Raw genomic sequence first — 23,971 nt, 5'->3', positions numbered from 1 at the left:
TCTTACGCCATCACTGGGCAGATCCAACCAGTGGAAAGTTAATCGGAACCAGGTGGAGCCTGCTTTTTGCTGCACAAGGGAGATTCCCCCTGAAGCTACTTTGGATAAGACCAGGATTTGACTGGACCAAAGGAATTAATACAGTATGAAGAGTGTGTGTCTATTATATTGATGCCTACCCTTTCTAGTTATTGAAAATTTTATTGATATTTGAGTAAGTAGAAAACACAGGCTTTAAGGGGTGAAATACGGTAAATTTTATGACAAGTGATTTTAACCCCCCACACACCTTATCGGCTCCAGAAAAGTAAAAGGAAATAGGAAATTACACACAAGCACCTAGGGCACTGTTTAGGCGAGGCAGAGTATGGGAGAGCGAGCTAACTCATTTCGCCTGATTTTTGTGCTTTTGAGAGTAGCGCAGGTCCAAAAACTTCACTTCAACCACAGAAGTTTTTGAATTAACATTGTTGTTAGGAGAGACTGCAGGAGGAGGTGGAGCAACAAAGGAAAGAGAAATGCTAACGGAAAAAAACACATATAAACAACATACCATATGTAGGACACTCACCATATGCCAGCCTCACTTTTTTGCTCTCTCTCTAATGTGGTCCAATAATTCCAGTCATCTAGAGGGTTATTCACACTGTCTATTCAGGCATTTGATTTAGGTCCTTTGAATTGCAGCAGCACCCCCTTGCCTACAGCCCCCCGGCACCTCTGTCTTGCTGCCAGCTACGCAGGCAAGTACAAACACCTAGGTTTAGTTCTTAAAACTGTGCCTAAGTCGGATATCTAAGTTAGCCTAAAGCTATTGTATAAAAACCACTCTTTCCTATTAAATTAAAAAAAATAAAAGGAAAAAATCATTGCTATGGAAAAAATTACTTGTTTAAACTACAGGGATATAAAAGTGCAGGAAAGTTTACAAATTCAAGGCCAGCTCCTTAGCCAGCTCATACGCTGGCATTCAAATAAACAGGCTGACTCCCATTTGCCCTGGCAAAAGTGCAGCCTTCAAGCTGGTTTTACAAATCAAGTCAACCACCTGATTTTGTTGGGAAATGCACATATATTTTCATAAAATACAGAAAAGAAAATATTACAATGTAAGTCCTTTAAAAAAAACCCAAAGCAAAACAAAAACAAAACCAAAAACAAACAAATAAAAAAACCCCAAACCAACCAACCAAACAAAATACCTCAGAGGGAAAAAAAAAACTAAAAAGAGAAAGTTGTGTAGGAAGTGGCAGCTACTGCAGTCTGCAGAAAGCACTTCTTTTATGAAAGCAGAGAAAAAGTAGCAAGAGATCAGCAACAACCTCAACAGCAATTGAAAATAATGTACTTTTGTGACGAAGTCTCTTACTTCCCTTCCTGGATAAATTGCAATTTTATTTACAAAACACATTTTAAATGCTTTGCTGCCCTATACTAGCTAATAGCTTTACTATTACTTCATTTTTATCATGTGGTACTGCAGCAAGCCGAAGTAAGCACAGCATGCGGATCTCAGCTCAGCACAAAGCTAGAGGTTGCACAATAGCACAAAGGCAACTTTGCATAAATGTTGTTGAAAGACAGTGAAGAGAGAAGAGGAAATTCTGCATCTTTAGTGCTATGTCTTTAATACTTATATATATCAAAATAACTCTATATACTCCTGGAACCTTTCTGTTAAAATGTCTCTAACTCTAGGGACACATTCTATGAGGCAGTTATGCACCATTTAAATGTGAAAAATGCTCACTGTACTTGGAAAAAGATGTGTGATGTGAAGTGTTTTTAAGAATAATTGAATGATTTTGTGATTCATTAAATGCTTTTTTCCTCAGCAAGCAAGTAATGGCTTTTCCACGAAGCACCCAAAGGGTGAAAAGTTAAACAGTTAGAAGGAGTAAAGCGTCCTCAGGAAGAGGATCATTTACAGTGTTTTTTGTTTTATTTCTTATCTCTTTTTTATTCCAAGACAAAGAACAAAGAAGGAGGGAAAAAACTGAGCAACTGTATGTAGGAAATTAAAAAGATGGAATGCTGGGGACAAAAGTATACGTGGCAGTTGTCTATTCTTTGGTTTAAAAGGAAATAGAGAAAAATTGTGGCACCTAAGTTTTATTGAATATGGCTTCATATACATATTCCTGCTGAGACCATGGGATCAGTTCTTTTATGGGAGAGAAAAAAAAGAGCTGTTTTCATATACCCAATATATCTTTAAGCCAAAGTGTAAATCTTCAGTTTCTTCCCCCTTTTTTTTTTCCTTTAAAAAAAATCTAGGGAAACAATACACACCTTGACTTCTGCAAAAAAGATCTCTGGCACAATCACAAGACGCCTGCTTAAATAATACCCAAAAGGTAACTCCATGCATTCCACTGGCCAGAAATAATTCACAGCACGATGAATCCACAAGAAAGTCAATAGCATATTATAACGCTCTTAGGGGAGCTGTAGCTATAAGAGCAATGTGAGGCAATGCCTTAGCATGAGCTATCACTTTATATATGAGCTGTATACACGAGCATGAATTATATTACAACATTTGACACACTATGGCTTTTGATCTACTATGACTTATGACCTCTGTCCTATTGTGACATTTATGCCTAAACCTGTAGAGAATAGTTCAAACAATAGAACATACATGATAGATAACCCTTAGATAGGATAAAAGTGTATAACAAATATAAACACTCATGCTCAGGGCAATAGCTAGCCAAAAACTGCCAACAATTAGGAAGATACTTCCTCTGGGATATGACATTATGAATTTTCTTGCACCTTCCTTTGAGGCATCTGGAGCCAAGGATACTAGCCTAGATGGCTCACTGGTCTGATTGGGTATGGCAGTTCTAATACTTCTGTGAACATACGATAGTGTGGAAAAATTCAGCTTTTATGGTTAATAGAAAGTTCTTCATAAGACAGGAAGGAATCTTTGACCAGTGATAAAATCCTTGTGAGCTTTCAGCTGAAAAGCCAGTTGAACTTTGTGTAGATTCTGTTTCCACCCAGATCAACTGTAATTTCCTGCTGATTTCAGTAGGAGCAAAAGAAGAACTGCAAAGAAGCCCCATATACTGTCTTGTATGGGCAAGCACTCAGAACCCACAAGCAACCACATTTTATTTTTAATGAAAAAAATAATAATCCCCGTCGATCTGGGGTCTCATGGGGTTTTCCAGATAGCAAGGGTTGCACTTACTTCCCTCTACAGGAGGGAGAATTTGAAGACAATCTTTTACAGCCCATGTGCTAGTCTATTTTTTTAACAGCTCTGATTCGTTTGGCCTGTTCCAGCAGCTTCCAGCTGCAATCTTGGACTCCAAAGGCTGGCTTCCTGATCATCAGCTACCTGGCTCCACAGAACAGTCCAGGGACCAGGCATTCAAATGCAATTAAATTGCTCTCCAAAAGAAAGCTGGAGAGCAAGAAATAGTGCTGGCATGCTGCAGAAAAGCAGGAAGAGAAAGAATCAACTGACAGTCTATATAGCATAAGACTGGAGTCTTTGGCTAAAATGTGGAATTATACTGCATCTTGGAAAAAAAATAGGGACCATAAAAGCAGATATGGAATGAAGGTATCCTTAAGGCCTTGGCATAAAAAGTTTTCAGCATTTTTCAACAGTTGGATATAGACACATTGGTAAACTTTTATCATAAATCATATTTTTAACATTACTGCCATAATTTTAAGATCTGAATTTATTATATTTTCATAAAATATAGTAGCTATAGCTTGTCTGTACCAGCTGTAAATGTGATTTTGTTTAATTAACCTGATTTTAAACCATCCAAACAGAAGAAGTTTTTGGATAAATTTTCAGTTGTGCTAAAACCACATTTATTTTAGTACAGCCCTCATTGATTAGTTTAAGCAAAATAAGTCACTGAACTTGTATCTGGACCTCATAGACCAGTATTAATATTCCTTTGAAAGAAGTTAATTTAAAAATCAGGGACATTCACACTGGTATGGCAAGGTCCTGTCACCTCAGTTAGACTGAACCTCAGCCCTGTGGGAACTCTGCTCTTGCATCACTCAGTACAAAGGGCTGAAAAAGGGATCACTCTTCAACAGGTGAAGTCTGCAGCTGCCACCTCCATCTCTGCCTGATTGCCTGGCTGTAGACTGGGAAGCATTTCTGGAACAGTACAAGGAATTTACAGTGAGGAAAAAGCATTGTAGGACAGAAAGATAATGCATTAAGCAAGGCCTAGAGATTGGCAAATCACCCTTTCTGGCGGAAAATTTACACATGCACAAGCTACTAGTACTATCTCCTTAATACAGTGAAATATATGACCCCCAGCACAAACAAGCCTCAGATGATACCTGTTATCTACACATATCCTCATACATGGATATTCCTGATGTGTCGTTCTTGATATGTTGCGGGAATGATGCCCAATGGTGTTTGTTTGAAAGTGAACCACTGCAAACAGGTTGGATGGACCAGCTTTTGCTGATAACTCCTGTTACAGGAGATAGATACAAAACAAAGCTTGACAACTTCCTCTGTCTTAAAATTAATTAAAACTATGACAGAAGCAAGACAAACTCTAAATAAAACTTTATTAATTTTTCCCTGAAATATTTCTTTTTTTCAGAAGCAGAACTGAGTATTGTTGTGCTGGCTCAGAATCACATTCTGAGTTGGAAGGGACTCACAACAATCATCAAGTCCAGCTCTTAAGTGAATGGCCCATACAGGGATCACAGCCATGACCTTGATGTTACTAGCACCATGCTTTAACCAACTGAGCTCTTCTCAGAGCGTGAAGTAATACAGCAGCATTAGTGGTAAAAAGATGCAGCATCCTGAACTAAGTTTCACCTGTGTAACTTTAACTATTTGTAGCTTAAAGACAAAATGAAAACTTACATTTGGAAGAAGCAGGTACTTCCAACCACAACTCATCTGATTTATTGCAGATACCTACTTTGTATAAGATTGAGCCATTCTCTAGACTCCCGTGACTCAATCTCCAAGTGGCTCTCGCCCAGAGGCCAGTTAAGACACAGTTCTTTCCACTCCATTAGAGGAGTCACCAGAGTCCCCAGAACTGTTATGCTACCATATACCAAATCTATAAATATGTGGATTTTCATTATGTCCTATTGATAACCTAGCTAAGGGACTGAAGTGTACTATTATCTATATATATTTAAAAAACACATGGATTGTAAAATAATAGGCAGTCAGCAGTGCATGCCAATCTATTTAGCATGAATTGAGACAGAGATGCATTACAGAGAGAAAACTGACACCGGTGGAGTTTCTATTTCCCTTATGACACTGAGCACGAACCTTGCCTCCAGACCCTTTGTCTTCACACTTCTCTGACACTGTTCCTTTCCCTATGTTCCTTTTGTCTCTCCACTTGTCAAACTGTTGCTCAGACACCTGGCGTTTTTTATAGATTTCCTACACAGTGCTTTGGAACTGTGCATTTTTGATCTCACAGATATATGAACTGAGACATTATATTGCGTTTACAGGAAAAAAAGTTAAAACTTAGTACATATTCAGAGCAAAATCAAATATCATAATCTGTTTCCTGGGAAGTATTTAGTCTATGCAAATAGAAATTTTATTTTTTCAAGACAAAGCGGAAAAAACAAACAAACTGAAGAACACAGTTCATTCCAGTTGAGTCAAAATACGTTTTTAAAAAATGCTTCCCTTGCCCAATACAAAGCAATGTACACCAGCATTCTACTGAAGCAAAATAGTATGTTTTCATGGATATGTAAAAGAAGAAATAAGGGGTATGATTCACAGAACTGAAGGAGGACTCACACTCTTACTTTGACATGGAATCAGGGCTGCCATTCATGCCAGGTGAGAATTGTGTGCGACTGCCTTTTCTTCACATTAACGGGACATAAACCTGTATTAGCCCTGTTCAGTGCCTTCTCTTAAAAATGCTTTCGTATTGATGGTCAAGAAGGCAGTTGAAGTGATACAATACCTACAAATACTGAGAAATAAGAGATCTATAGAAGTGCAGGTTAATAAATTATTTTTGTAGAAAATGAGTAAAACAGTAACATTAATGGATAAGTAAACTGAAATTACAGAGGGAATTCACTAAATAAATTACAGGAAAAGATAGAGCTTAACTGTTCCTTTACAAAATCTTTCACTAAAACCTCTTAAAAAATTAAACAGCTTGAGATAAGAAACAATGCTTTCAGAGCTTAACTGGTCAGAGGGACACAAAATAATTAAATTGTTAATTTTAAAATTAGAAGGAGGTCCCAGAACAAAGCAGTATAATAGATGCCTATGGAATCATGAGTGGTGTGAAAAGGGTAAATAAGGAATAATATTTTTTCCTCCAGTTTAAAAACTAGTTTGCCACGGTCACCAGCTAAATTCATGGCTATAACCAGCAACTATTAAACATGAAACAACACTGTGGATGAATATATTCCTGAACTATAAACTGTCAGAGTCTGAGCAGTTTTTTTGAAATATCAAATTCATGCTTGTTCATTTGTGGTTTTTTTTCCCTTCCCTTCTCCTTTAATTTCTGTCGCTGTCTATTTTCAGTAGTGTGTTACTGACCTGCAGAATCTCTGACAGGATCCAGACCATTTCTCTTAGAAACAGTACTGGATCTCTCTCAGGCAGAGTTAAGATGGGTTTTGTTTTCCTCTTTATATATGTCCAAAGTGTCCATAATAGTACACCACCATATGCAAGCAACTAGTATCTCTGCTATAGACACAGACAGACCAGGGCTTGCATGTTTGGAGGAGTAATTAGTTCAAGCACATCACAGGTGAATGTTAGAGTAGCAGTTAGCTCAGGCAGAGCATGGTGCTACTAATGTCAAGGTTGTGTTTTGATCCCTGTATGGGCTATTCACTTGTGATCTGTATTACTTGTATGGCTACTTCAAATTCAGAAGCAATTTGAGCTCATTTCCGTAATGCTGCACCCCCAGGGCTGCTCTGATCTAACTCAGGTGGCCCAGAGGCACATTTCTGTTCTGGATAATACTCATACACTATAACAAAAAAGTGTATATGTATTGAGTCTCGTCCACACTGAGTATAGCTGCCACTGTAGTGGAGATATCAGTGCTGTAAGACAGAAGGCCTTGAAAGGCACACCTTCCAAATACTCTAATACTGCACACAGCAGGGAGAAAGGGGCAAATTCTTTTCACACGGGTGTTTCTAAAAGTGGTTGAGACAGGAGAAAATTTTATTTTTTAAAATTTTCAAAAACACAGTTCCTTCTGTCTGATCAGCATAGCTGATTCTAAGCTCACATGTAGGCAAAGAGCAGAGTACCACAAGCAGCATATTTTATGCTACATAAATGCTCCCGAAATGGAGGAAGTGGAAGTGATGAATTAAGTGAGAAGCTTTTGTTATGATTCTTTTAGGTTTTAAGGTAAAAAACTGAGAATGGATCTCCTTGGAGAGGAAGGAGAGAGAATGGCACATCTAAAGGATGCAATCGATCATCCTGAACATTGGTAAGTGACATTTCCTTAGGCAGCTGATGGCTAAATATGTCTGGGTTTTTGAACTTGTGCTGGTACAAGAAAGGAGTCTTATGCCCTCATTTTTTAAAAGAATATCCACAATTCAGTGAGCATAATTTAGTCTACAAGCTACTGGTACAGTTGTAATAGCACACTTAGCTACATAGCATTTTCCTGTGTGGATATTTGAGAGGAAAGGATTTTTTGTTTGCTTGTTTGATGTATGTTTTTTATGGATTTTATTTAAGATGCCTGTGATGTGTTAGAAAGCATCACGTGCATAAAGGAACTGCAGCCCTTCCTGTAAATTCAACAAACTGGTATATGCTGAAAGGAACCTCTGAATGATTTACCTTTTTCACAAAGAGAGGTGAAGAGTAGGAGACGGGTGGGAAAACTACAGATTTTTTAAATTATATTAACACTCACTACCTGCAAAAGCATTTGTAGAGAGTTACCCAAATCTCCTGTGGGCATTTCAGCACAAGTCCAATGCAGAAATATACCAGAAAGGAATGACTAGTTGATTGGGCTACAGGCCAATCTCAGCTACAACTGCATGGTATCATAAAACACCTTGGCCCCTTCCACAAGAAGAAATAATCAAGTCTCCATGATACTGTATTCCTGAGGAATGTAGTTTTTCCAGATAATTTTCATTTTCTGAGTCACTTAATTTTCTTCAGGCCTAAGTACAGTTCACATTCCTGTTACAAAGGGCAACACCTTACGAAAGTATTGAGATAGTCAGAAAGCAATAGGAAAAGAATGCTAAAAGAAATTACTTCCTCCGAAAGACACCCGCAGTTGCCTAAGCGTTTTAAAAATATGACAGGTTCAATACAGCCAGAAGGTTCAGAGAGCCAACCAACACTCTGCTTGGTTTCCTCTCTACAACAGAGCCCAGAGATCCCCAAACAAGTCCCAGCAGCAGCTTGCACCACTGCCCCACTCTGTCCTCTTCAAGACTCTGTCCAGTTGGGAATGAATATAGTGTCTTGTTACTAAAGTTATTGCTTTAAGACTCACCACCGTTGACCAGTCAGTAAAAATCCCTCCCTGTGACTAATTCTAATAACACAAATTTTTAAAAATAAAAAATCCCACAACTATATATTGCTATATAAAGTTGTTCCAGCAATTATTTTAATTAAGTGATTAAGAATGGGCACGGTATTATCTTCCACATGTTATTAGAATGCACAGCAGTAGTCCGATGCTTACAAAGATTTACATTTGTGTTGGAATAATATTCATGAATTGGGAATTAAAAATCTCACTCAAACGTGCCTTCATACAGTTGGCCAAATAAAGCAAAGTTTTTCAACAAGGGACTTCTGTGTTAGAGACCTTGAAAATAATGACTTAACAGCATGCTAACTTGTTGAAAAGAATCTCATCAGAGGCCTGTCCAGCTATGACATGTTATGAATTTACTTTGGACTGAACCAATGGGCTTAGGTATGCCATCAAGATGAAGGAATGCAACTTGAAAGATATATATGTCTGTTTTAAGTAGGAATGTTCATTCATTAGCTCACTGCTTCATTCACTAAGCTGTGTGCAAAGTGCTGCACAAATGAATGATTCAATACAGATGCCTTTAATACACCACATAGCAGTAAGAAGCAAGGTACTTGCCATCATGACTCTCTTGGTGAGACAAGGAAGCAATTTCTTCATGGCTGCACTGGAAGCCTTGAAATGGAGGAATACAGGCTGTACTGGGAAGAGTAATCTTTAACCAAAAGTAATCTATACATTAATGGTCACAATCCTCCCTCACATCTTCAGTGTTATGAGTTTATTTTGGAGGAGCAAGGGATAGAAGAGGTGAGTTGTTTTGAGGTCCAGGCTGAGCAAAACTGTCCAGAATAGCAGCTCCAGGGGCCACTGAAATAATATACAAGCTTTCACAGTGCAAAGTATGCTAAAGTGGGTCATACAGTTTATTTCCAGATGTTCCCACCCTCTGAGTATTTTCTAATGATACAGATGAAATCTGTAAAGACTTCCTCTATGAGACTAAAACTATGCAGAAATGAACAAAACATGTGCAGAATAATTTATTAGGATGTAAAAACAGAGCAAGTAAACAAACAAACAAAATCATATAGTACCTGTATTTACAATAGAAATTAGCAAATTTGCACTATTAATAAAATCATTTATCAAAGTTCACAGAAAGTCTTTTCTTCCACCTGGAAAGTTTCCAAGCTCAAAAAATATTCTAAGTAGAAGAGAAAGTTTAGCAAATGCCAAACACTGGCAGAAGAAGCATAAGAGGAAGCAGAGAAAAAGCTAGTCAATGTAAATGATAAAAGCTCTCAGGAAAAGTATTGTAAAGTAGCTGTCTAATTGAAGAAGCTTTCAATTTTAACACTGTCATGTTGTTGAGGTTGTAATGTCTGTAATGAACATTGTTAAGCAATCACAAAATCACAGAATATGCTGAGTTGGAAGGGACCCACAAGGGTCATCAGGTCCCACTCTTAGCCCTGCACAGGAGACCATCCCCAAGAGTCACACCATGTGCCTGAGAGTATCATCCAAATGCTTCTTGAACTCTGTCAGGCTTGGTGCTGTGACCACTTCCCTGGGGAGCCTGTTCCAATGCCCAACCACCCTTCGGGTGAAGAAACTTTTTCTAATATACAATCTAAACCTCGCCTGACACAATTTCAGGCCATTCTCTCAGTCCTGTCATGGGTCACCACAGAGAAGAGATCAGTGGCTGCACCTCATCTTCCCCTCACGAGGAAGTTGTAACTGCAATGAGGTCTCCCCTCAATCTCCTTTTCTCCAGGCTGAACGGACCAAGTGATCTCAGCTGCTCTTCATACGGCTTCCCCTCAAGGCCCTTCACTATCTTCGTTGCCCCTTTGGATGCTCTCTAAGTTATACTGCAGTGACCAAAACCACACATAATATTCAAGATGAGACCGCACCAGTGCAGAGCAGAGCAGGACAATCCCTTCCCTCGACCGGCTGACAATGCTTTGCTTGATGTCCCCCCCAGACATTTTTGTGAAGTCGTTTTGTTAATGAGTCCAAGAAAGATATATGTGTTTTAATAAGAGGGCCTGAAATATAAACACAGGGGCATTTTCTCAAAATGAAGAAGAGCATAAAACCACATATGGTTTTGGTCACTAAAGAGAAGTCTGCCTGTTACAGTAGAAATGAAGACAGTGCATCAGATAACATTATTTACAGATTTGAGCCAACAGAGCTGCACTTTGGCCCATATGTTTAGAACACAAAATATAATGCACATTTGAATCTATGAGTCTTCCCAAAAATTGCTAGATGACACTAAAGAATTTATATTTCTTAAATGAATACACGTGCCATTGCTGCTATAAAGCACTTTCTCATCATAGACCTTAATGCTTTCTCATTGGGAAAAACAAACAAAACAAAACAAAAACCAAAACAAAACAACAACTACAAAAAGACACAAAACAAAACAACAAGGGAACCCCAAAAAACTCCACAACCAACCAAAATAAAAAAAAACCACAACCCCCAAAGTCTTAATATCTGTAATCTTTCCTAGCAAAATATTGTAACTGTTAGTATATCCATTTAACAATGGAGTAGAATGAAGTGCCTGATTTAAGAAGAACAGAAGACCATAAATACACGTGATATATTTGTATACTTTTTTTTTTTTCAATCAGACCCATCTGCACTCCAGTTCTTTTTAGAATAGCTGGAGAAAAACTCTCTGTGCCTCCCTGGTGCATACAGAAACCATATATAAAATTCAGTGTTTTTTGAAGTGGTCATTGTGTTTGATTTACATGCTTTAAACTTAATTCCAACTCATCAGTAGAAATTACAAAGCAAATTAGACAGAACTGTACCTAGTAAAAATTACTTGAATTGGACAAAGCAAGGAAGTTAGAGGAAGGTTTAGTATCAGAATATGGTCTTTTAATTGTCAGCAATGCATTAAAAACAGTGATGCTTTCTTCTATTATTTAATATAATTTTCCCTTTCCACTTTATTTTTATTATGATAGTAGTATTTGTAGTATATATGTATTGTCTTTTTCACCACAGTGTACCCTAGTTACTTTTTCCTTGCTGATTTTATAGCCATGAGATACCTTTTGGTCTTCTAACTTGACCTGCTATATAAATTATAGACCAGGACACAGCAATTTCTGCATCAGGTGTCTTTTCTGAGAGATATGTTACAGCTCAATTTAAGAACTGCAACAGATGGAAAATCCAGCACATTGCTATGTCAGAATTTGTTCCAAACATTAATTACTATCACTTGATATTTGTGCTCTGTTTCCAGATCAGAATTGTCAAAATTAAATTTCCAGTAGTTCCATCTTTATCATTAATTGGATAATGATCAAGTAACACTAATAATTAAAAAAAATTAACTTTAAATACTTTATTATACTTCATTTGTAATAGAACTGGTCAATGAAATCTTTTCCAAGGATGGGCTTACAGACTGTGACTAAGTCTTCTTCTAACCTAAAGTAAACTGGGCTTCTTTAGTGTCTCAAAATGAAGCACATTTCCCAGACCTCATACCTTTCTTGCAGTCGTCTTCTGAGCCCATTCCAGTTTGTAAAGGTCCTTCACAAAGCATTAATGCTAGAACTGGACAGAGCATTCCAGGAATGTCCTCACTAATGACAGTAACAGAGGGAGTATCACCACCTTTATTCTCTTGCTTAGACATGAAAGGATTGCATCTTACATTTTAATCATAACATTATTCTTTTAGTTTATTTTCATATTTAAGTCTTTTCTAGAGGACTCAGCTTCCCAATAATAAGTTTTATGTAAATTCTTTTTCCTTTGGCCTCAGTTTTGTCCATGCAAAAATATCTTGTTGTAATGGATTTATTGTAATGAGCACTCCAGGTTAACTCATTCCTCTTTCATCATCATTATTTGTTCATTAAATGCTTTTGTCACTTGTAAGTTTTGCTGTTGATAATTGAAGATTTTCCAGACTTTGCTAAAGACATGGCCTGGTATTGAAAAACAGATCCTCACAGTACCACACGAGAAATATTTTTCCCTATTTGACTATAAGTCATCTACACTTATTTCTTTATTACCTCCATTTTAATCAGTCTTTTCTATGCTTTTTAACAGATTTTTCATTTAAAAGCTCAGCATTCATTTTCTGCAAATTCCCCTGCATTCTGTAATTAAAAAATTATTAGTACACTGAAATAAATTACCTTAGCTTTAGTTTAAGTCTATTGCCTGATACTGCCCATTTGGAAAAAAAAAATATTTGTTCAGTTTCCAGCTACTGATGGGATAGAAAATACTTTACATTAGCTGTAAGGTAGAAATAGATCTTCCTGTCTTTTCTGGAAAAACAGATACGTATGAGCACATCTGCCTTTTGCACATAGTGATCCATGTTTTTACTATACTTGCTGAGTACAGGATTTGAACCATTAATAAGATCTCACTTTTTTATATATACTTAATGTATTGTTTCTTGTTTTCCTCCATCCTTTACAGAGTTTTTTTAAGATATTTTCAGCTTCCTGTATCTATTGTCTATATTTCCCCAGAGTCAGTTTTAAACTCACTGCTATTGCTCTTGTTTTTGTTATGTGAATTTTTATTGCTGCCTTCATTTTCTTCTTAACCAATAGGATATTTTTAGGCTAAAGATGTCTTTAAAGAATTGCTAAGTAGTGTGTCTTTTGACACAGAATTATCAAATCTGAATTATATTTCATATTTTCACGTTTAAATGTTTCCTGCCAAATAATTTTGCTCACAGTTTTTCTCAGCCTTGGGAAATCAGTTTTCTAAAAGACAAAATATACACATTTCTACAAAAGTATTGCCAAGGCAGATATTGGCAAACTGCACAGATCTTTCTGATGGGAAAAAAATAACAATCTTGCTCTTCCTTTCCATAAAATACACTTCAAAATAAAGTTAACTCTAGAAATATTCTGGGTTGTTGGGGGATTTTTACTTGCCAGATTAAATTAATAATGTTTTGTTTGGTTTTCAAATAAACATTTAGCAGTTTAATTAATTGTTTGCATTGATTTGTCCTAAGAAAAGGTATATAGTGATTTAGAAGTTAATCATAAATTCAAGATCTTTTAGCCTGCTTTAACTCATATCCTCTGCGATCTGGAAAAGGTCCCTTAGTCTCTCTGTGCCTCAACTTCCCCATCAGGAAAACTGAAATAACAGTTTTCTAATATAGATAGATATTATGTGTATATGCACAAAATTATGTGATGTCTAGGAAAGTATGCTAAGAAAAGCATATAAATATCTCTGATTAATGAATCTGTATCCACCACAAGACTAGGTGCAGAAAAACGATAAAATTGCAACCAGTGTTCCTTTGCTATTTGCATTTTGAAAAGTACAGTTTGGAAAACTCAGTTTTGTCTTTGTTTCACTTTAGAAGTTCTGAACGTCTTAATGAACATCTTAATTTTGAAATTAAATATTACATATGCATGCAAAAAGCCAATAGCACTAAGGATTTTTTATTTCCTTTCCTTCTGTTTAAAAATCTCAAAACATTTTAAAAATAATGGATAAATACCTTCCATGGGGTATTTTAAAGTTGTTTTTGTAGCTCTGTAATTCATTTAGACATCTGTGGATTTTCTGACTTTTCAGTGAAAGTCACAAAAAGCAAACTTAGTATTTGTTGTCCTGATCTTCTGTTTAACTGAAGCATGTGCTAAAGAGTCTGTACAGACAGGTAATGTGACAACCTTGCTATATAGGCTGAAAAGTATAACTTATTCCCTGCAAAATCAACAGTGAACTGGGATTAGATTCACTCAAAATTAATGGCCCAGTAACAATTTATGTGCTTTGAAAAAAAAAAAAAAAGACTAATTACTTGGAGCCAAACTGATATTGTCTCTTGGAGATTCACCAGTGGAACTGGACAGAAAATAGAGACATGTTCTTTACAGAATGACAGAAAATAGTGAATGCAAATGTGAAATACTGGCTGCTATAAGCCTTCAAATTCCCAGTTTTGTAGCTGATCTGACAAGCAGATTTGTCTTTACATGTTTAAGTGTACATAGGACAATGGCTAATTGTTTTCCTCAGGCCACCAAAGATGTTTCCTCCACTGTTTCTTCAGAAGTGACTTGCTCAGATTTAGATCCTCACATCATGATCTCTAAATATTTTTTCCTTTAGAAAGAGAAAACATTTATGGGTACATCTGACACACAAACATTTCAGTTTCCCAAGGAAAGGTTTTGTCTTATTTCCTACCAATTACCACATATTTTAATTCAGATCAGAATATATATCATATACCTCTAAAGTACACAAAGTTCAAATGCAAACATCTTAGACCTTAGCAGCTGATCCAGATTTTGAGTGCTGAAGTATTTCTATTCCAGCTTGAGGTTATGGGCAACAAAGTACTGAAAACTTCAGTGTTCACAGGTGGTTTGCATGCATGTATGTGTGCATACAACTAATTTTCACAGGGTTAAATAAAAATTAACTTATAGAATCAGGAACTTGGCTACAGATATCTACACTTATGAATTTTTCTGTTTGGTTAAAAATATCTTATTAATTTTAGTTCACTAAAACACAACCCATCTGTAACTTGATCCATTTTGAGTAGCTATACTTAAAACCAGTGTTATGCTTTCGGTACTAAAGACTGATAACTTGATAGCTCCCCAGGGTTTGTTGGTTACAGTTTAAGTGGAGAGTTGACATTACATGCTATTTTTCTGAAAATCCCAGCAGTAATACTACAACTGAGATACTGGTATTTGAAGATATAGTCAAAGATTGTTAGAGTGTGGATATCTTCAAACATATAGTATCATTCACTAACCTGCAATTTTATTAATTTTCAGGTCCCTTTAATATTATGAAAATGGAACTGTAAAAGTGAACAAAATGAGCAATTCAGAAGTATTCTTTGGGCCAACGCAAAACCTGCCTGGATTCTGTCATCCTTAGTCACAGTGAATAGCAGGCTACTCTGTAAATAGTCCTCATTATTTCAATATGAATAAGGGTCACCCAATTTGGTGCTTAGGGATGACATAATTTTTCATCTGCATTTACCAGCACTTTTAGAAAACATGCATAACTCATTCATTCTTGTTTCACACTTTAGAAGCTGGTGTAAAGCTAGATCAAATGACTTATCCTATATTGTTCAACGAGGCAAAGGAAGCCAAGAACAGAATCTCATTTATTTTTCTGAACAGATTTCAATAGAAGAGGGTAGCATTCCATAAGCCTTTCTTTTGGCTTCTGTGCCATTTCCGAAGAACTATATTTTGAAGAAAAGATGCCTGCTGTATCTGTTATTACTGTCATTTCTTAGCCCATCAATGAATGGAAGCAAAAATGCTGTCTGATCCCAACAAACTCTTATTCCAAATGCAGAAGAAAAAGATTACCATAGGTGGCAAATCTACGAATCTGAATGATTTAAGACTTTCATGCAGATTAATGAAATGTTTTATTCTATTTCCCAGAATTTATGTGTTTGTTTTCTCATAATAAAGGAAGTTTCTAGCTTCTGGTTGTGAAGATAGCCTTGACAATGTAAACCAACATACTTTCATCTTGTTGAGTCCTCATCCTTACCAGCTAAAACAATAGCATCAAGCAAAGTTAACTTCCCCCATTCATCTTGCTGGAGTGTCCGCCTTGAAGCAAAATATGTACACTTAAGTACCAACACTGTTAACCAATTCACTGCTTATTATCAGGTTAGAAATAACTAGTCAGCACAATTAGACAGTGGGTGGATGTTTGTGATGTTCTTGACATGCTATCACTTGAAAATGTCGAATACATTATTGATATGAAAATAGAGAACAATCTACAAAGTTTAAGATATTTTTCTAAACTAAGTATCTGTTTAATGCTGCCCCCTTAAGTTTTGGAATGTACCTCCTTCTTCTGCATATCTAAAACTCTCCCAAACTTAAATGACTCTTAAGATTTCTTACCTACTCCCTACCTCTAATTTTGGTGGTCTATGACCAATTGCTGCCTGACTGCGAGAATCCTCTGCCATGACAGGGACTTCATATGTATCTTCAAGTTCTTTGAGAAAATGTTAAGAAAGAACCATTCAAAATTGGCCCAAAAGCACATGGATACTCATTTATTCTGAACTGATTGAAACAATCAAGTGGAAATTTAAAAAAAACCCTACACTAACACTGTTCTTATAGTACTGGCAGGATGAGAGAGGAGCCAATAGGACCACACAAAACCTGCCCTGTCTTCTAAAACATAGACAAAAATAAATAATGTTCAGTTATTATACATCACATTTTCTGTCTAGAAAGAAGAACACATTACTGATTGCTTCTGCAGTGCTTACTGCATCCATTTTACAGAAGAAACCAAGGCATTAGGCTAAAAAGGTGATTCAGCAGGAAAGCAATGGCAAAGATGGGAAAGGTTGCAAAGTTCCAAGACAGATCTCAGTTTACTAAATCAATCTGCCTCTGCTCAGGTGACATTTCAAGCACACACTGCAAACTCTGCTAACAGCTGCTTGGAAAAGAGCTTATCTGCCTTCTGGCCCCCTTACCCTGAATGACTGAATTATAGCATGAACCCAGAGCCACAACATCAAATAGAGAGGCTGCATTCCACCTTTGCTGCAAGAACATAAGCAATGCTGCTATCTGTGTGTCACCAAGCTGCCAGCCTGCCAGAGGAAACGGCTGGCAAAGGAAACCAGCCCTTACAACAAAATTCTTCATAAAGTCCCAGAACAATGCAAATGGACCATCACAGGCACCAAAAAACCATCACTGATTCTTCTCTCTGTATTTTGCAGTGTACTTTGCTTTAGACGAGGAGCAAGTTAATCTAATTAGTACACACAGCAAGTACCTGGTTCCTTGAAATCTGTTTCCCACTTCCCTTTTCTTCTAACCTGCATTCATTTGCTGGACATAAATGTATTGGTAGCTTTTCTCAAACCGTTTTTCTGCCTGTGTCTTGAAGACTCTTTCAGATCAATATTTTTTACACTTAGAAAGACAGATAAACAATAACTTCTAAAAAAAAGTTCTGTAGTATGAGGACAGGGGATGTATTCTTTGCATAACAAAAGTGAAAACACTTGTAGTGGATTTTTTTCAGAATAAAAATGTATTTTCTGACATGGTTCTGAGAGAACACCTGTTTTGTTTATTGAGCAATACTTAATATACACTTGATGAACAGCCATCATGATAACATTTTAAATTAAAGTCCATGTGGCTTTAAATGATGGGAAGTTTTTTAAAAAACCCTAAAATTTAAAAACTGTATTTACTTTCCCTGGCAATTGTTTAGCTATTGTGCAGAGATTCTTTTTAACCGTTTGTCTTTAGAAGGCGCTTTTCACTTTCAAAGCAGTTAACAAAGATTCTGCTAAGTATTATATGAGCTGCACAATTATTTTGTGCATGCATTTACATTTTCATACCTAGGGAAGCATGCAGAAGCTGCAGTTGGAATGAAGAGCATGAGCAAAGGCAGAAGATACCAGGCAAACTGGCAGTGATCCCAAGCTGCTCACACCCTGGTGTTCAGGACAGCACATGTGGGTGCCACATGAGCAGGTGAAACTGTGGTTCTACATGTGTGGAAACTCAGATAATAATTAAGCAATCAGATGTGCGAAGTGCATCATGCTGGGACGCTCCGCTTCAGATGGGTTGAGAGGTTTGAAACCGAAGGCGGTAAGTGAGGAAGTGGCCAAGTTACAGCTGTAATCCTAAGGTTTTCCGCGTGGTCGCTGGAGCGCCACAGTGCCAGTCTTGTCTTGACACACTCTCCGGGAGCGTGCCAAGCGCTTTTCAGCCTAAGGAGAGCATTCAACATCTTTCAGCTGCTAAGACTCAAGGATTTGGTCTCTGGATTTATTCCAAGGCTCCTCTCCTACATGCCTGTACGCGCTGCAGCCCTCCCTAACCACCATCCTTTGCGAGATTCCCCTCTGCCGTCAGCTCCGGGGACGGTGCCTCGTCCCTGGCAGCGCGGGGAGCCTGAGGGGCCGGGGCTGGGATCGGGACCGGCACCGGGACCGGGACCGAGCTCTGCCCTCTGCCGACTCCCGCCGTTCCGGAGCAGCGCCCGCCGCCGGCACAGCCCCTTGGCAGCAGCGGCGCGGGGAGCCTGGGCAAGGCGTCGCTTCACCCCGGTTTTATTTGTAGCTGCTGCAATAGCTCCAAATGGTGATACAAAGGGTCATCATAAAGCCCGAGGAGTTAAAATCTGCCCTCGCAGGACTTTATGAGCCATCTATTTCACATCAGTATGGGCTTCTGCATCCTTGTTTGTCCTTCCCTCCCCGTTTCGGCCAATTATCTTTGCCGGGATGTTGGGTTTTTTAATAATGTAACAAGTTGAAGAAGTATTATTGTTATTGTTACAGTTATCATTATTGTTATTTCTTTTGAGGTAGAGTTTGTATGATTTGGAGAACGTGGATTTAGTCTTCGCACTGCAACTGAACTATTAACCTGAACTGCACGGAAATGTTACACCAAATAGCCATAAATTTGTTCAGCTGGTTCTGGCCCTTTTTAAAGCCAAACCGAGGTAGTTTCTCAAGAAGAGAATAGAGCAGGGGGTCACAGAGGGCACCCACCCCTCTGCTCACAGGCTCTGACCTGAGGAGCACCATGGGGCCCTCTTGTTTCTCCTGTCTGACACACACAGAGCTGCTGGAGGGACCTGTGAGGCTGCATGGTCACATCAGCGTATGGCTTTGTGTTTCCATACAGTCATTCCACGCACAAAAGTTTGAGGGTAAATAAACAAACCCACCCTCCCATGGACTGAAAGTCACAGCTTGCACCATGGTGCTCAGCCTCCAGAAACGCTCCTCCTTTCACTGCTGCCACTGGCAGTTTTGTGGTTTGCATAAGTTGCTTCTCTTAAATGTCTGCTTCCCTTTCAACCAGGTCTGAGGCATCTGTATTTTAAAGTATAAGCTCTTTTGGGTGAGATTGGTGAGGGTGTCTGCCTACACCCTTGCAGAGTGTTTAGCACAACAACCTTAATGTCTTGCATCACTTCTAACACCTACAGTCATACACCACTATCAGTAAATGCACATCGGTGAATATTTTACGCCACTGTCTCCAGCTGAATACGAACTAACTCAGAGCTTTGCCTCTCATCATAGAAATCTTGCATAGCATGAGCTCAAGCAATTTCACAGATCACCTGCCTTTTCTTAACCTTGTATAGAACTGACTACTAGGAATCCAAATGTGTTTTATGTTATTAATAAAGTTAATATTTTTATTAAATACTACTCCAGTCTGAGATTCTCACCCAGTCTTGAGTACAATGATCAAGAAAAACACTTTTTGTCACATTATTAAATATTCAGTTGCAACAGTATAGAAGACTCTGGTAGCAAAATGCCATGTTGACATCTTTCCAGTATGGGAAATTTTTTCCATAGATTTTTTTTTTCAAGTCACTTTATTGCAAAACATTTGCTTTCTGTAATATCACAGATTTATGCAGAGTTTACAATGCAATCATTGCTCCTTGCTATTGAAAAAGATTTATTTAGCTAGTTTTGGCCTTCGTTCCAAAAGGCTGAATGCCAAATCATTACAGTGTATCTGGTGTTTTGCTGTCAGAAAATATGATCTAGCATTAAGATACTATTCAGAGACTCTAAAAGCCAGAGAAAATAATTGTGGTAAATCAAAACCTCATAAATACTTTATAAAGTTGTTTTTAATCTCTGTCCTCATGTGTGACAAAAAAGTACCAGTTTACATGCAACCAGAATACATGAGTTTTGAGGCTTCATTTCCTATACTGTCTAAGTTTTAAAACAATATTAAAATCTATTCCATATAGATGCAAAATTCAGGCAGTAGTTGTCACATTATATTTTCTAGTACTACTGCAGTTTAATAAGCCAAAAGACAGCAAACTGCTTTTCTAGACTTAACTCCAAATGATGTATTTTCTTTTTTTTTTTCTTTTAAAGACACTCAGAGGGTAAGAAACCTATATATGGCTCTGAAACTGAGGTCACAATGGTGCAAGCAGATACAGACAGCCAGTGCTCTATGTGGTTAAAGAAAAGCACATGCCAAAGACTTAGGAGCAGCTGGCCCCAAATTTTGGCCTAAACACACCATGTAAAATTGAACATATGTGTGGACGAGGTTTGACTCCCTTCAGATGCTTCTGAAACACAATAATATCTCACTGGGTAAGAAAGCTGTTCTGGCTTCCAAACTACCTATGCCAATAACTTTTTATTTCTCCACCAAAAAATGCAGAAAAATTTTCCTGTGCAGCACATCAGTGTGACATAACAGTGACTGCCAGAAGCTTGGAGATGGCAGTATATCTGAGATGGATAATAAACTGAGTCTGTCTGGAGCCATGGGAAACATGGAGGAACAACAGGCAGGATCATAAACTCAAGCAAAGATCATATCCAGATCTTACTTTGTAAATATTCCCCTTACTTATTTTTGGAGCACCAGAAATCTCTCAGTAATTTACCTTTTAAGGTTGTAAAATTACATAACCTGTGGGCCAAGGAGTCTGCTACCTCACATTGTATTGCATACAAATTCAGAAGCAGTTAACCAATACAATATGGAGGGGTGCTTTTTGCAAAGAGGAAACTACAAAGGCCAGGAGGGAACACTGTTGGAGAAAAGGGGATTAGCTTGGTGGTAGTACTCAGCCTGATCTGACTCACTTGCCTCTGAACAGTTTAAACTGTGGCCATGTTCCAAAAGAGGACAGAACTTATTTAATTACTGTTATGAATTGCTGGTGGGAGAAACTGAAGGTAGTGAAATCCTCCCGAGGTTTGATATTCATGGTAAGCTGCAGAAGCAATCGCAGTTTTGCCCAGCTGAGATTTTGTTGCTAGTGGGGAAGGAGACTGACCTATATGTTCTGAGGTGCCCAATAATTTTATAGGCCTGGCTCAAAGAAAACAGATTTTCATAAAAGAGGTGTTGAGCACTTTCTAAATATTAGAGGACTTAAACAATGTTTCATGTCGAACACTCAGAACTTGACAATATTCAGAGTCTTTAATCAACTTTGAATATTCTGGCCATCAAACAGACATGTTACTAGTAAGAATAGAGAGGGCATCTCACCAAGATACCAAACAGGGATCTGGGGAACACAATATAAAGTCTGTCTAATTATACCCTCCCATCAGAGCTTTTAATCCATCCTGGTTCCTATTACATCAATGTGCTTTTGAGTAAGTCAGCCCCTCTGGTGACTGAAATGACAGTCTTGGGGTTTTTTTAAACCTTCCAGAGGTAGTAAGATTTGACAAATCTAGAATCAAAATTCAAAGTTCTGAAAGAGCTTAGTTTTGCACTGGATATTCCAGTTTAGCAGACTGCAAGTGTGATTACAAATGGGTTACTCCCAATTTACTAGTATTGTGGAATAAGAACTCTTCATTTGAACACTGTCTTCAACAGTCCTTAAATGCCCTCATAGTTTGATAATAAAGCTGAAGTATAAAAGGAAGCCCATCACTGAAAAAGGAAAAATATACAGAATAGAAGAAACAAAGTTTATTCCAGTTAGATTTAGCTCTAAGAAATATAAATAAAGCCTAGTACCAACCACAATTATTTTTACTGAAACATGCTTGGATGAATAGGACTTTCACATTATTAGAGTCTACAGTTATTCCCTACTTGGTTGTGATTTCTTGCTGATATCTTCAGAACATGTAATTTCCTTGTGACTTTCCCTTAAAATACTATTTGACTTGAGAACTACTTTGTGTTTATGAATAATCAACATCAAGTTCAGTGAACCCCCTCTGGACTGAGTATTTGCAAATGTATGTGAAGTTTTACTCCACTGTACACTCTCTGACATAGCACCCTGACAGCAGCTGGGCTCTCAGAGTAGAAGGCAAATGTGTCTTTCACATCCTCTGTGAAAAGGGACCCATTATTTATAGCTACGAATAAATTAGCCAATCATCACTTTCAAAGATTTTTCTTTCTAATGCTGTGAAATCTTCTAGGTTTTGAAAAAATCTTTTTGCATGTTAAAACTAGTTGCTAAACCTTCGGAAACAGTTATAATCTTGTCAATCTGCATACAAAAATCACAACAGTATTATTCATATTTTAGCTGTGAGGAAGCCTATATAGGTATATGTGTGTATGTATATGTATACATATATACATATATCTCCTACCAGGAATTTTAACAATTTGTTTCTACTATAACTGCTTCTCCTCAAATTTTTGGGTTTAAGACTCTTTAGCATGACAAATGTCTGTGTTTCATGAATCATTTTATTTTTTTTAAAGCATATTAGAGGAAATGACAAAAAACCACAACTGAAAACCACTCCTAAACAAGATTTGCTGTGATGCACTGTAATAGTGATTTAGCACTTGGGGAGAAAATAAGAAGAATATACACACTACTGAGACAACAAATAGTAAATAGTGCTTCACTTGCCACAGTGCCCCTGGCCCAGGGTTTTCAGGTAGCACCATTTATTGCCTGCACCCCTCCCTGCTCCACCAAAAACCTATGGTGTAACCAGGTATTCTAGCCCACAGAGGGTTATGGAGGCACAGGACATGATGAAATTTGTCAGTGAAATAAGGCAGAACAGATTACATTTTAACATTTTATTTGTTCTATGCCACAGAAGGAAATAATAAGATTTAAAAAAAACCTCTACAAATTCCCATCTGAGAGAATTTCCAGTTTCTGTTGCAGTAATGCTTTTTGAGTTTTAAATGTTTTACAAAAGCTTGCAGGAAATGCTGATGAAGATAAAAATTGCTTTTAGTTGTCAGTTATCAGTGAATATTTCACAGAGGGAGTGGACAGACACTGAATGAAGACAGAATGGAAAAAAAAAGGGAAAAAGATACTTCCAATTAATTTTAATATTTTTCTGATTTCAGCTGGCAATATTTGAACCACTCCTGTACTTTTATGTTTCATAATGTAGGATTATTATTATGATGCCTTGAAATACTTAATTTTGGTCAGGTTCTTATTTTCAACCTCAGAAAAAAACAGCAACATCCTTCCAAACACAATGCTCTCAATCCAGAAGAAAAATGAGTACTAACACAGTAGGTGGTCTTCCCACTGAATTGCTATCAATGCCTGCACCATCTGGGTTTTCCTTGGAGGCCTTCTATCCAAGAACTGACAAGACCCAACCTTACTTAATTTATGAGACAAGATCATAGCCAGTGATGATGTGACTGCAAGCATGTATAGTAACATTTGTGAGGTTACAAATTTTGTATGAAACAACTGGTGTAGAAGTAGGCTTTTAGGGTCATTATAACACCTTTATGAAATTCTGTGTCAGTGAACTTTCATGGCCTATTCAGTTTGCATACTATGTGCCTGGGAAAAGTGCCCAGTAAAGAAAAGATTTCATTTTTTGTTGGAAATAACACAAAAGC

At 37.5% G+C, this 23,971-nt stretch overlaps 1 protein-coding gene and 1 long non-coding RNA gene across 2 annotated transcripts in view; one reads left to right on the top strand and one right to left on the bottom strand.

The window, feature by feature from the left end:
• Positions 1-15,959, top strand: part of LOC108640249 — a 28,696-nt gene extending 12,737 nt beyond the window's left edge. The window contains exons 3-4 of the long non-coding RNA XR_001921042.1: positions 7,407-7,499; positions 15,383-15,959. This is a non-coding gene — a long non-coding RNA (uncharacterized LOC108640249). The remainder of the gene's footprint in view (positions 1-7,406; positions 7,500-15,382) is intronic.
• The window catches only part of MEOX2 (mesenchyme homeobox 2), a 168,975-nt gene that overhangs the window by 68,671 nt on the left and 76,333 nt on the right, over positions 1-23,971 (bottom strand). The gene's annotated exons all lie outside the window — the stretch shown is intronic.

Source organism: Manacus vitellinus, unplaced genomic scaffold (assembly GCF_001715985.3).
Source record: "Manacus vitellinus isolate BGI_N305 unplaced genomic scaffold, ASM171598v3 scaffold_3_pilon, whole genome shotgun sequence".
Lineage (NCBI taxonomy): Eukaryota > Metazoa > Chordata > Aves > Passeriformes > Pipridae > Manacus > Manacus vitellinus.
Note: the sequence above shows the minus strand (reverse complement) of the source record. Positions and strands in the feature narration are given on the sequence as shown.